Raw genomic sequence first — 13,796 nt, 5'->3', positions numbered from 1 at the left:
CGGCAGGTGCTCTCGACTTACGACGGGGACCTCAGGGACCCGCTCTGGTGGCCTCAAGAAAGGCCAGTCCCCATGCGAGTTCCTCGGGGGCCTCTCGGGATTCCTCTCCCGTCGATGCCGGGGCCTAAGACCTTGTGTGGAGTCGGGGCCGGAACCTGAGGATTCCTCTCCAGTGCTGACATGGATCTTGGGGTACTTCTGGAGTCTCCCCAGGGGAGTCAGTCCTCGTCTCGAATGCGGGCATGCACTTGCGCTTTCCTCCAGAGCGGTAGCAGCAGTGTCACGCAGTCCGCCGCGTGGATCAAAGGATCTATGGTTTTCCCTCGAGTCTTTCTCACGAGGCTTTCCCACGAGGCTTTCCCACAGGGCTGTCCCACGTGCACACGTGGTGGGAGTCGATCCTCGGCTTGAACGTCAAGGCAGTGCAGGGAAAACAGGTTCCTCTGGAATGGACTGACACATCTGGGGGACTCTTGGAATGGTGGCACGACCCTGGAGTTCCTCTCGCCTTTCCTGTGGAGAGCGCCACCTCTTGAGATGCGACGGGAACGCCGGGAATTCATTCCCTACGAAACAGGGAAAGGATCCCTCATCTCGAGCTAGGAGGTGGAAACGGGGCTCCCATGGATGTGTGCGGGACACCACGTGCTTCCTCTCGGGTGGAGATGGGTATGTCGGGGAACTTCTTGAGTTGCAGCAATGGTGTGAAGGACACTTTGGAAGTTCCAGTGGTTAGATGTGATTGGCCTCGAGAAGCCTCAGCAGAAATGGGCCTCATCTCGCCTGGAGGGCAAAACCTCCTGGATTTTCTCGAGTTGCGGCAGGTGCTCTCGACTTACGACGGGGACCTCAGGGACCCGCTCTGGTGGCCTCAGGAAAGGCCAGTCCCCATGCGATTTCCTCGTGGGCCTCTCGGGATTCCTCTCCCGTCGATGCCGGGGCCTAAGACCTTGTGTGGAGTCGGGGCCGGAACCTGAGGATTCCTCTCCAGTGCTGACATGTATCTTGGGGTACTTCTGGAGTCTCCCCAGGGGAGTCAGTCCTCGTCTCGAATGCGGGCATGCACTTGCGCTTTCCTCCAGAGCGGTAGCAGCAGTGTCACGCAGTCCGCCTCGTGGATCAAAGGATCTATGGTTTTCCCTCGAGTCTTTCCCACGAGGCTTTCCCACGAGGCTTTCCCACAGGGCTGTCCCACGTGCACACGTGGTGGGAGTCGATCCTCGGCTTGAACGTAAAGGCAGTGCAGGGAAAAGAGGCTCCTCTGGAATGGACTGACACATCTGGGGGACTCTTGGAATGGTGGCATGACCCTGGAGTTCCTCTCGCCTTTCCTGTGGAGAGCGCCTCCTCTTGAGATGCGACGGGAACGACGGGAATTCTTTCCCTACGAAACAGGAAAAGGATCCCTCATCTCGAGCTAGGAGGCGGAAACGGGGCTCCCCTGGATGTGTGCGGGACCCCACGTGCTTCCTCTCGAGTGGAGACAGGTATGTCGGGGAACTTCTTGAGTTGCAGCAAGGGTGTGAAGGACCCTTTGGAAGTTCCAGTGGTTAGACGTGATTGGCCTCGAGAAGCCTCAGCGGAAATGGGCCTCATCTCGCCTGGAGGGCAAAACCTCCTGGATTTTCTCGAGTTGCGGCAGGTGCTCTCGACTTACGACGGGGACCTCAGGGACCCGCTCTGGTGGCCTCAGGAAAGGCCAGTCCCCATGCGAGTTCCTCGGGGGCCTCTCGGGATTCCTCTCCCGTCGATGCCGGGGCCTAAGACCTTGTGTGGAGTCGGGGCCGGAACCTGAGGATTCCTCTCCAGTGCTGACATGGATCTTGGGGTACTTCTGGAGTCTCCCCAGGGGAGTCAGTCCTCGTCTCGAATGCGGGCATGCACTTGCGCTTTCCTCCAGAGCGGTAGCAGCAGTGTCACGCAGTCCGCCGCGTGGATCAAAGGATCTATGGTTTTCCCTCGAGTCTTTCCCACGAGGCTTTCCAACGAGGCTTTCCCACAGGGCTGTCCCACGTGCACACGTGGTGGGAGTCGATCCTCGGCTTGAACGTCAAGGCAGTGCAGGGAAAACAGGTTCCTCTGGAATGGACTGACACATCTGGGGGACTCTTGGAATGGTGTCACGACCCTGGAGTTCCTCTCGCCTTTCCTGTGGAGAGCGCCTCCTCTTGAGATGCGACGGGAACGCCGGGAATTCTTTCCCTACGAAACAGGGAAAGGATCCCTCATCTCGAGCTAGGAGGCGGAAACGGGGCTCCCCTGGATGTGTGCGGGACCCCACGTGCTTCCTCTTGAGTGGAGACGGGTATGTCGGGGAACTTCTTGAGTTGCAGCAATGGTGTGAAGGACCCTTTGGAAGTTCCAGTGGTTAGACGTGATTGGCCTCGAGAAGCCTCAGCGGAAATGGGCCTCATCTCGCCTGGAGGGCAAAACCTCCTGGATTTTCTCGAGTTGCGGCAGGTGCTCTCGACTTACGACGGGGACCTCAGGGACCCGCTCTGGTGGCCTCAAGAAAGGCCAGTCCCCATGCGATTTCCTCGGGGGCCTCTCGGGATTCCTCTCCCGTCGATGCCGGGGCCTAAGACCTTGTGTGGAGTCGGGGCCGGAACCTGAGGATTCCTCTCCAGTGCTGACATGGATCTTGGGGTACTTCTGGAGTCTCCCCAGGGGAGTCAGTCCTCGTCTCGAATGCGGGCATGCACTTGCGCTTTCCTCCAGAGCGGTAGCAGCTGTGTCACGCAGTCCGCCGCGTGGATCAAAGGATCTATGATTTTCCCTCGAGTCTTTCCCACGAGGCTTTCCCACGAGGCTTTCCCACAGGGCTGTCCCACGTGCACACGTGGTGGGAATCGATCCTCGGCTTGAACGTCAAGGCAGTGCAGGGAAAACAGGTTCCTCTGGAATGGACTGACACATCTGGGGGACTCTTGGAATGGTGGCACGACCCTGGAGTTCCTCTCGCCTTTCCTGTGGAGAGCGCCACCTCTTGAGATGCGACGGGAACGCCGGGAATTCATTCCCTACGAAACAGGGAAAGGATCCCTCATCTCGAGCTAGGAGGTGGAAACGGGGCTCCCATGGATGTGTGCGGGACACCACGTGCTTCCTCTCGGGTGGAGATGGGTATGTCGGGGAACTTCTTGAGTTGCAGCAATGGTGTGAAGGACACTTTGGAAGTTCCAGTGGTTAGATGTGATTGGCCTCGAGAAGCCTCAGCGGAAATGGGCCTCATCTCGCCTGGAGGGCAAAACCTCCTGGATTTTCTCGAGTTGCGGCAGGTGCTCTCGACTTACGACGGGGACCTCAGGGACCCGCTCTGGTGGCCTCAGGAAAGGCCAGTCCCCATGCGAGTTCCTCGTGGGCCTCTCGGGATTCCTCTCCCGTCGATGCCGGGGCCTAAGACCTTGTGTGGAGTCGGGGCCGGAACCTGAGGATTCCTCTCCAGTGCTGACATGGATCTTGGGGTACTTCTGGAGTCTCCCCAGGGGAGTCAGTCCTCGTCTCGAATGCGGGCATGCACTTGCGCTTTCCTCCAGAGCGGTAGCAGCAGTGTCACGCAGTCCGCCGCGTGGATCAAAGGATCTATGGTTTTCCCTCGAGTCTTTCCCACGAGGCTTTCCCACGAGGCTTTCCCACAGGGCTGTCCCACGTGCACACGTGGTGGGAGTCGATCCTCGGCTTGAACGTCAAGGCAGTGCAGGGAAAACAGGTTCCTCTGGAATGGACTGACACATCTGGGGGACTCTTGGAATGGTGTCACGACCCTGGAGTTCCTCTCGCCTTTCCTGTGGAGAGCGCCTCCTCTTGAGATGCGACGGGAACGCCGGGAATTCTTTCCCTACGAAACAGGGAAAGGATCCCTCATCTCGAGCTAGGAGGCGGAAACGGGGCTCCCCTGGATGTGTGCGGGACCCCACGTGCTTCCTTTCGAGTGGAGACGGGTATGTCGGGGAACTTCTTGAGTTGCAGCAATGGTGTGAAGGACCCTTTGGAAGTTCCAGTGGTTAGATGTGATTGGCCTCGAGAAGCCTCAACGGAAATGGGCCTCATCTCGCCTGGAGGGCAACACCTCCTGGATTTTCTCGAGTTGCGGCAGGTGCTCTCGACTTACGACGGGGACCTCAGGGACACGCTCTGGTGGCCTCAGGAAAGGCCAGTCCCCATGCGATTTCCTCGGGGGCCTCTCGGGATTCCTCTCCCGTCGATGCCGGGGCCTAAGACCTTGTGTGGAGTCGGGGCCGGAACCTGAGGATTCCTCTCCAGTGCTGACATGGATCTTGGGGTACTTCTGGAGTCTCCCCAGGGGAGTCAGTCCTCGTCTCGAATGCGGGCATGCACTTGCGCATTCCTCCAGAGCGGTAGCAGCAGTGTGACGCAGTCCGCCGCGTGGATCAAAGGATCTATGGTTTTCCCTCGAGTCTTTCCCACGAGGCTTTCCCACGAGGCTTTCCCACAGGGCTGTCCCACGTGCACACGTGGTGGGAGTCGATCCTCGGCTTGAACGTCAAGGCAGTGCAGGGAAAACAGGTTCCTCTGGAATGGACTGACACATCTGGGGGACTCTTGGAATGGTGGCACGACCCTGGAGTTCCTCTCGCCTTTCCTGTGGAGAGCGCCTCCTCTTGAGATGCGACGGGAACGCCGGGAATTCTTTCCCTACGAAACAGGAAAAGGATCCCTCATCTCGAGCTAGGAGGCGGAAACGGGGCTCCCCTGGATGTGTGCGGGACCCCACGTCCTTCCTCTCGAGTGGAGACGGGTATGTCGGGGAACTTCTTGAGTTGCAGCAATGGTGTGAAGGACCCTTTGGAAGTTCCAGTGGTTAGATGTGATTGGCCTCGAGAAGCCTCAGCGGAAATGGGCCTCATCTCGCCTGGAGGGCAAAACCTCCTGGATTTTCTCGAGCTGCGGCAGGTGCTCTCGACTTACGATGGGGACCTCAGGGACCCGCTCTGGTGGCCTCAGGAAAGGCCAGTCCCCATGCGATTTCCTCGGGGGCCTCTCGGGATTCCTCTCCCGTCGATGCCGGGGCCTAAGACCTTGTGTGGAGTCGGGGCCGGAACCTGAGGATTCCTCTCCAGTGCTGACATGGATCTTGGGGTACTTCTGGAGTCTCCCCAGGGGAGTCAGTCCTCGTCTCGAATGGGGGCATGCACTTGCGCTTTCCTCCAGAGCGGTAGCAGCAGTGTCACGCAGTCCGCCGCGTGGATCAAAGGATCTATGGTTTTCCCTCGAGGCTTTCCCACGAGGCTTTCCCACAGGGCTGTCCCACGTGCACACGTGGTGGGAGTCGATCCTCGGCTTGAACGTCAAGGCAGTGCAGGGAAAACAGGTTCCTCTGGAATGGACTGACACATCTGGGGGACTCTTGGAATGGTGTCACGACCCTGGAGTTACTCTCGCCTTTCCTGTGGAGAGCGCCTCCTCTTGAGATGCGACGGGAACGCCGGGAATTCTTTCCCTACGAAACAGGGAAAGGATCCCTCATCTCGAGCTAGGAAGCGGAAACGGGGCTCCCCTGGATGTGTGCGGGACCCACGTGCTTCCTCTCGAGTGGAGACGGGTATGTCGGGGAACTTCTTGAGTTGCAGCAAGGGTGTGAAGGACCCTTTGGAAGTTCCAGTGGTTAGACGTGATTAGCCTCGAGAAGCCTCATCGGAAATGGACCTCATCTTGCCTGGAGGGCAAAACCTCCTGGATTTTCTCGAGTTGCGGCAGGTGCTCTCGACTTACGACGGGGACCTCAGGGACCCGCTCTGGTGGCCTCAGGAAAGGCCAGTCCCCATGCGAATTCCTCGGGGGCCTCTCGGGATTCCTCTCCCGTCGATGCTGGGGCCTAAGACCTTGTGTGGAGTCGGGGCCGGAACCTGAGGATTCCTCTCCAGTGCTGACATGGATCTTGGGGTACTTCTGGAGTCTCCCCAGGGGAGTCAGTCCTCGTCTCGAATGCGGGCATGCACTTGCGCTTTCCTCCAGAGCGGTAGCAGCAGTGTCACGCAGACTGCCGCGTGGATCAAAGGATCTATGGTTTTCCCTCGAGTCTTTCCCACGAGGCTTTCCCACGAGGCTTTCCCACAGGGCTGTCCCACGTGCACACGTAGTGGGAGTCAATCCTCGGCTTGAACGTCAAGGCAGTGCAGGGAAAACAGGTTCCTCTGGAATGGACTGACACATCTGGGGGACTCTGGGAATGGTGGCACGACCCTGGAGTTCCTCTCGCCTTTCCTGTGGAGAGCGCCTCCTCTTGAGATGCAACGGGAACGCCGGGAATTCTTTCCCTACGAAACAGGGAAAGGATCCTTCATGTCGAGCTAGGAGGCGGAAACGGGGCTCCCCTGGATGTGTGCGTGACCCCACGTGCTTCCTCTCGAGTGCAGACGGGTATGTCGGGGAACTTCTTGAGTTGCAGCAAGGGTGTGAAGGACCCTTTGGAAGGTCCAGTGGTTAGATGTGATTGGCCTTGAGAAGCCTCAGCGGAAATGGGCCTCATCTCGCCTGGAGGGCAAAACCTCCTGGATTTTCTCGAGTTGCGGCAGGTGCTCTCGACTTACGACGGGGACCTCAGGGACCCGCTCTGGTGGCCTCAGGAAAGGCCAGTCCCCATGCGAGTTCCTCGGGGGCCTCTCGGGATTCCTCTCCCGACGATGCCGGGGCCTAAGACCTTGTGTGGAGTCGGGGCCGGAACCTGAGGATTCCTCTCCAGTGCTGACATGGATCTTGGGGTACTTCTGGAGTCTCCCCAGGGGAGTCAGTCCTCGTCTCGAATGCGGGCATGCACTTGCGCTTTCCTCCAGAGCCGTAGCATCAGTGTCACGCAGTCCACCGCGTGGATCAAAGGATGTATGGTTTTCCCTCGAGTCTTTCCCACGAGGCTTTCCCACGAGGCTTTCCCACAGGGCTGTCCCACGTGCACACGTGGTGGGAGTCGATCCTCGGCTTGAACGTCAAGGCAGTGCAGGGAAATCAGGTTTCTCTGGAATGGACTGACACATCTGGGGGACTCTTGGAATGGTGGCATGACCCTGGAGTTCCTCTCTCCTTTCCTGTGGAGAGCGCCTCCTCTTGAGATGCGACGGGAACGCCGGGAATTCTTTCCCTACGAAACAGGGAAAGGATCCCTCATCTCGAGCTAGGAGGCGGAAACGGGGCTCCCCTGGATGTGTGCGGGACACCACGTGCTTCCTCTCGAGTGCAGACGGGTATGTCGGGGAACTTCTTGAGTTGCAGCAAGGGTGTGAAGGACCCTTTGGAAGTTCCAGTGGTTAGATGTGATTGGCCTCGAGAAGCCTCAGCGGAAATGGGCCTCATCTCGCCTGGAGGGCAAAACCTCCTGGATTTTCTCGAGTTGCGGCAGGTGCTCTCGACTTACGACGGGGACCTCAGGGACCCGCTCTGGTGGCCTCAGGAAAGGTCAGTCCCCATGCGAGTTCCTCGGGGGCCTCTCGGGATTCCTCTCCCGTCGATGCCGGGGCCTAAGACCTTGTGTGGAGTCGGGGCCGGAACCTGAGGATTCCTCTCCAGTGCTGACATGGATCTTGGGGTACTTCTGGAGTCTCCCCAGGGGAGTCAGTCCTCGTCTCGAATGCGGGCATGCACTTGCGCTTTCCTCCAGAGCGGTAGCAGCAGTGTCACGCAGTCCGCCGCGTGGATCAAAGGATGTATGGTTTTCCCTGGAGTCTTTCCCACGAGGCTTTCCCACGAGGCTTTCCCACAGGGCTGTCCCACGTGCACACGTGGTGGGAGTCGATCCTCGGCTTGAACGTCAAGGCAGTGCAGGGAAAACAGGTTCTTCTGGAATGGACTGACACATCTGGGGGACTCTTGGAATAGTGGCACGACCCTGGAGTTCCTCTCGCCTTTCCTGTGGAGAGCGCCTCCTCTTGAGATGCGACGGGAACGCCGGGAATTCTTTCCCTACGAAACAGGGAAAGGATCCCTCATCTCGAGCTAGGAGGCGGAAACGGGGCTCCCCTGGATGTGTGCGGGACCCCACGTGCTTCCTCTCGAGTGGAGACGGGTATGTCGGGGAACTTCTTGAGTTGCAGCCAGGGTGTGAAGGACCCTTTGGAAGTTCCAGTGGTTAGATGTGATTGGCCTCGAGAAGCCTCAGCGGAAATGGGCCTCATCTCGCCTGGAGGGCAAAACCTCCTGGATTTTCTCGAGTTGCGGCAGGTGCTCTCGACTTACGACGGGGACCTCAGGGACCCGCTCTGGTGGCCTCAGGAAAGGCCAGTCCCCATGCGAGTTCCTCGGGGGCCTCTCGGGATTCCTCTCCCGTCGATGCCGGGGCCGAAGACCTTGTGTGGAGTCGGGGCCGGAACCTGAGGATTCCTCTCCAGGGCTGACATGGATCTTGGGGTACTTCTGGAGTCTCCCCAGGGGAGTCAGTCCTCGTCTCGAATGCGGGCATGCACTTGCGCTTTCCTCCAGAGCGGTAGCAGCAGTATCACGCAGTCCGCCGCGTGGATCAAAGGATCTATGGTTTTCCCTCGAGTCTTTCCCACGAGGCTTTCCCACGAGGCTTTCCCACAGGGCTGTCTCACGTGCACACGTGGTGGGAGTCGATCCTCGGCTTGAACGTCAAGGCAGTGCAGGGAAAAAAGGTTCCTCTGGAATGGACTGACACATCTGGGGGACTCTTGGAATGGTGGCACGACCCTGGAGTTCCTCTCGCCTTTCCTGTGGAGAGCGCCTCCTCTTGAGATGCGACGGGAACGCCGGGAATTCTTTCCCTACGAAACAGGGAAAGGATCCCTCATCTCGAGCTAGGAGGCAGAAACGGGGCTCCCCTGGATGTGTGCGGGACCCACGTGCTTCCTCTCGAGTGGAGACGGGTATGTCGGGGAACTTCTTGAGTTGCAGCAAGGGTGTGAAGGACCCTTTGGAAGTTCCAGTGGTTAGACGTGATTAGCCTCGAGAAGCCTCAGCGGAAATGGGCCTCATCTCGCCTGGAGGGCAAAACCTCCTGGATTTTCTCGAGTTGCGGCAGGTGCTCTCGACTTACGACGGGGACCTCAGGGACCCGCTCTGGTGGCCTCAGGAAAGGCCAGTCCCCATGCGAGTTCCTCGGGGGCCTCTCGGGATTCCTCTCCCGTCGATGCCGGGGCCTAAGACCTTGTGTGGAGTCGGGGCCGGAACCTGAGGATTCCTCTCCAGTGCTGACATGGATCTTGGGGTACTTCTGGAGTCTCCCCAGGGGAGTCAGTCCTCGTCTCGAATGCGGGCATGCACTTGCGCTTTCCTCCAGAGCGGTAGCAGCAGTGTCACGCAGTCCGCCGCGTGGATCAAAGGATCTATGGTTTTCCCTCGAGTCTTTCCCACGAGGTTTTCCCACGAGGCTTTCCCACAGGGCTGTCCCACGTGCACACGTGGTGGGAGTCGATCCTCGGCTTGAATGTCAAGGCAGTGCAGGGAAAACAGGTTCCTCTGGAATGGACTGACACATCTGGGGGACTCTTGGAATGGTGGCATGACCCTGGAGTTCCAATCGCCTTTCCTGTGGAGGGCGCCTCCTCTTGAGATGCGACGGGAACGCAGGGAATTCTTTCCCTACGAAACAGGGAAAGGATCCCTCATCTCGAGCGAGGAGGCGGAAACGGGGCTCCCTTGGATGTGTGCCGGACACCACGTGCTTCCTCTCGAGTGCAGACGGTTATGTCGGGGAACTTCTTGAGTTGCAGCAAGGGTGTGAAGGACCCTTTGGAAGTTCCAGTGGTTAGATGTGATTGGCCTCGAGAAGCCTAAGCGGAAATGGGCCTCATCTCGCCTGGAGGGCAAAACCTCCTGGATTTTCTCAAGTTGCGGCAGGTGCTCTCGACTTACGACGGAGACCTCAGGGACCCGCTCTGGTGGCCTCAGGAAAGGCCAGTCCCCATGCGAGTTCCTCGGGGGCCTCTCGGGATTCCTCTCCCGTCGATGCCGGGGCCGAAGACCTTGTGTGGAGTCGGGGCCGGAACCTGAGGATTCCTCTCCAGTGCTGACATGGATCTTGGGGTACTTCTGGAGTCTCCCCAGGGGAGTCAGTCCTCGTCTCGAATGCGGGCATGCACTTGCGCTTTCCTCCAGAGCGGTAGCAGCAGTGTCACGCAGTCCGCCGCGTGGATCAAAGGATGTATGGTTTTCCCTCGAGTCTTTCCCACGAGGCTTTCCCACGAGGCTTTCCCACAGGGCTGTCCCACGTGCACACGTGGTGGGAGTCGATCCTCGGCTTGAACGTCAAGGCAGTGCAGGGAAATCAGGTTCCTCTGAAATGGACTGACACATCTGGGGAACTCTTGGAATGGTGGCACGACCCTGGAGTTCCTCTCGCCTTTCCTGTGGAGAGCGGCTCCTCTTGAGATGCGACGGGAACGCCGGGAATTCTTTCCCTACGAAACAGGGAAAGGATCCCTCATCTCGAGCTAGGAGGCGGAAACGGGGCTCCCCTGGATGTGTGCGGGACCCCACGTGCTTCCTCTCGAGTGGAGACGGGTATGTCGGGGAACTTCTTGAGTTGCAGCAAGGGTGTGAAGGACCCTTTGGAAGTTCCAGTGGTTAGACGTGATTGGCCTCGACAAGCCTCAGCGGAAATGGGCCTCATCTCGCCTGGAGGGCAAAACCTCCTGGATTTTCTCGAGTTGCAGCAGGTGCTCTCGACTTACGACGGGGACCTCAGGGACCCGCTCTGGTGGCCTCAAGAAAGGCCAGTCCCCATGCGAGTTCCTCGGGGGCCTCTCGGGATTCCTCTCCCGTCGATGCCGGGGCCTAAGACCTTGTGTGGAGTCGGGGCCGGAACCTGAGGATTCCTCTCCAGTGCTGACATGGATCTTGGGGTACTTCTGGAGTCTCCCCAGGGGAGTCAGTCCTCGTCTCGAATGCGGGCATGCACTTGCGCTTTCCTCCAGAGCGGTAGCAGCAGTGTCACGCAGTCCGCCGCGTGGATCAAAGGATCTATGGTTTTCCCTCGAGTCTTTCCCACGAGGCTTTCCCACGAGGCTTTCCCACAGGGCTGTCCCACGTGCACACGTGGTGGGAGTCGATCCTCGGCTTGAACGTCAAGGCAGTGCAGGGAAAACAGGTTCCTCTGGAATGGACTGACACATCTGGGGGACTCTTGGAATGGTGTCACGACCCTGGAGTTCCTCTCGCCTTTCCTGTGGAGAGCGCCACCTCTTGAGATGCGACGGGAACGCCGGGAATTCATTCCCTACGAAACAGGGAAAGGATCCCTCATCTCGAGCTAGGAGGTGGAAACGGGGCTCCCATGGATGTGTGCGGGACACCACGTGCTTCCTCTCGGGTGGAGATGGGTATGTCGGGGAACTTCTTGAGTTGCAGCAATGGTGTGAAGGACACTTTGGAAGTTCCAGTGGTTAGATGTGATTGGCCTCGAGAAGCCTCAGCAGAAATGGGCCTCATCTCGCCTGGAGGGCAAAACCTCCTGGATTTTCTCGAGTTGCGGCAGATGCTCTCGACTTACGACGGGGACCTCAGGGACCCGCTCTGGTGGCCTCAGGAAAGGCCAGTCCCCATGCGATTTCCTCGTGGGCCTCTCGGGATTCCTCTCCCGTCGATGCCGGGGCCTAAGACCTTGTGTGGAGTCGGGGCCGGAACCTGAGGATTCCTCTCCAGTGCTGACATGTATCTTGGGGTACTTCTGGAGTCTCCCCAGGGGAGTCAGTCCTCGTCTCGAATGCGGGCATGCACTTGCGCTTTCCTCCAGAGCGGTAGCAGCAGTGTCACGCAGTCCGCCTCGTGGATCAAAGGATCTATGGTTTTCCCTCGAGTCTTTCCCACGAGGCTTTCCCACGAGGCTTTCCCACAGGGCTGTCCCACGTGCACACGTGGTGGGAGTCGATCCTCGGCTTGAACGTAAAGGCAGTGCAGGGAAAAGAGGCTCCTCTGGAATGGACTGACACATCTGGGGGACTCTTGGAATGGTGGCATGACCCTGGAGTTCCTCTCGCCTTTCCTGTGGAGAGCGCCTCCTCTTGAGATGCGACGGGAACGACGGGAATTCTTTCCCTACGAAACAGGAAAAGGATCCCTCATCTCGAGCTAGGAGGCGGAAACGGGGCTCCCCTGGATGTGTGCGGGACCCCACGTGCTTCCTCTCGAGTGGAGACGGGTATGTCGGGGAACTTCTTGAGTTGCAGCAATGGTGTGAAGGACCCTTTGGAAGTTCCAGTGGTTAGATGTGATTGGCCTCGAGAAGCCTCAGCGGAAATGGGCCTCATCTCGCCTGGAGGGCAAAACCTCCTGGATTTTCTCGAGTTGCGGCAGGTGCTCTCGACTTACGACGGGGACCTCAGGGACCCGCTCTGGTGGCCTCAGGAAAGGCCAGTCCCCATGCGAGTTCCTCGGGGGCCTCTCGGGATTCCTCTCCAGTCGATGCCGGGGCCTAAGACCTTGTGTGGAGTCGGGCCGGAACCTGAGGATTCCTCTCCAGTGCTGACATGGATCTTGGGGTACTTCTGGAGTCTCCCCAGGGGAGTCAGTCCTCGTCTCGAATGCGGGCATGCACTTGTGCTTTCCTCCAGAGCGGTAGCAGCAGTGTCACGCAGTCCGCCGCGCGGATCAAAGGATCTATGGTTTTCCCTCGAGTCTTTCCCACGAGGCTTTCCCACGAGGCTTTCCCACAGGGCTGTCCCACGTGCACACGTGGTGGGAGTCGATCCTCGGCTTGAACGTCAAGGCAGTGCAGGGAAAACAGGTTCCTCTGGAATGGACTGACACATCTGGGGGACTCTTGGAATGGTGGCACGACCCTGGAGTTCCTCTCGCCTTTCCTGTGGAGAGCGCCTCCTCTTGAGATGCGACGGGAACGCCGGGAATTCTTTCCCTACGAAACAGGGAAAGGATCCCTCATCTCGAGCTAGGAGGCGGAAACGGGGCTCCCCTGGATGTGTGCGGGACCCCACGTGCTTCCTCTCGAGTGGAGACGGGTATGTCGGGGAACTTCTTGAGTTGCATCAAGGGTGTGAAGGACCCTTTGGAAGTTCCAGTGGTTAGATGTGATTGGCCTCGAGAAGCCTCAGCGGAAATGGGCCTCATCTCGCCTGGAGGGCAAAACCTCCTGGATTTTCTCGAGTTGCGGCAGGTGCTCTCGACTTACGACGGGGACCTCAGGGACCCGCTCTGGTGGCCTCAGGAAAGGCCAGTCCCCATGCGAGTTCCTCGGGGGCCTCTCGGGATTCCTCTCCCGTCGATGCCGGGGCCTAAGACCTTGTGTGGAGTCGGGGCCGGAACCTGAGGATTCCTCTCCAGTGCTGACATGGATCTTGGGGTACTTCTGGAGTCTCCCCAGGGGAGTCAGTCCTCGTCTCGAATGCGGGCATGCACTTGCGCTTTCCTCCAGAGCGGTAGCAGCAGTGTCACGCAGTCCGCCGCGCGGATCAAAGGATCTATGGTTTTCCCTCGAGTCTTTCCCACGAGTCTTTCCCACGAGGCTTTCCCACAGGGCTGTCCCACGTGCACACGTGGTGGGAGTCGATCCTCGGCTTGAACGTCAAGGCAGTGCAGGGAAAACAGGTTCCTCTGGAATGGACTGACACATCTGGGGGACTCTTGGAATGGTGGCACGACCCTGGAGTTCCTCTCGCCTTTCCTGTGGAGAGCGCCTCCTCTTGAGATGCGACGGGAACGCCGGGAATTCTTTCCCTACGAAACAGGGAAAGGATCCCTCATCTCGAGCTAGGAGGCGTAAACGGGGCTCCCCTGGATGTGTGCGGGACCCCACGTGCTTCCTCTCGAGTGGAGACGGGTATGTCGGGGAACTTCTTGAGTTGCATCAAGGGTGTGAAGGACCCTTTGGAAGT

This window comes from Ovis canadensis, chromosome 13 (genome assembly GCF_042477335.2).
Source record: "Ovis canadensis isolate MfBH-ARS-UI-01 breed Bighorn chromosome 13, ARS-UI_OviCan_v2, whole genome shotgun sequence".
Lineage (NCBI taxonomy): Eukaryota > Metazoa > Chordata > Mammalia > Artiodactyla > Bovidae > Ovis > Ovis canadensis.
This window is presented reverse-complemented; position numbering follows the sequence as displayed.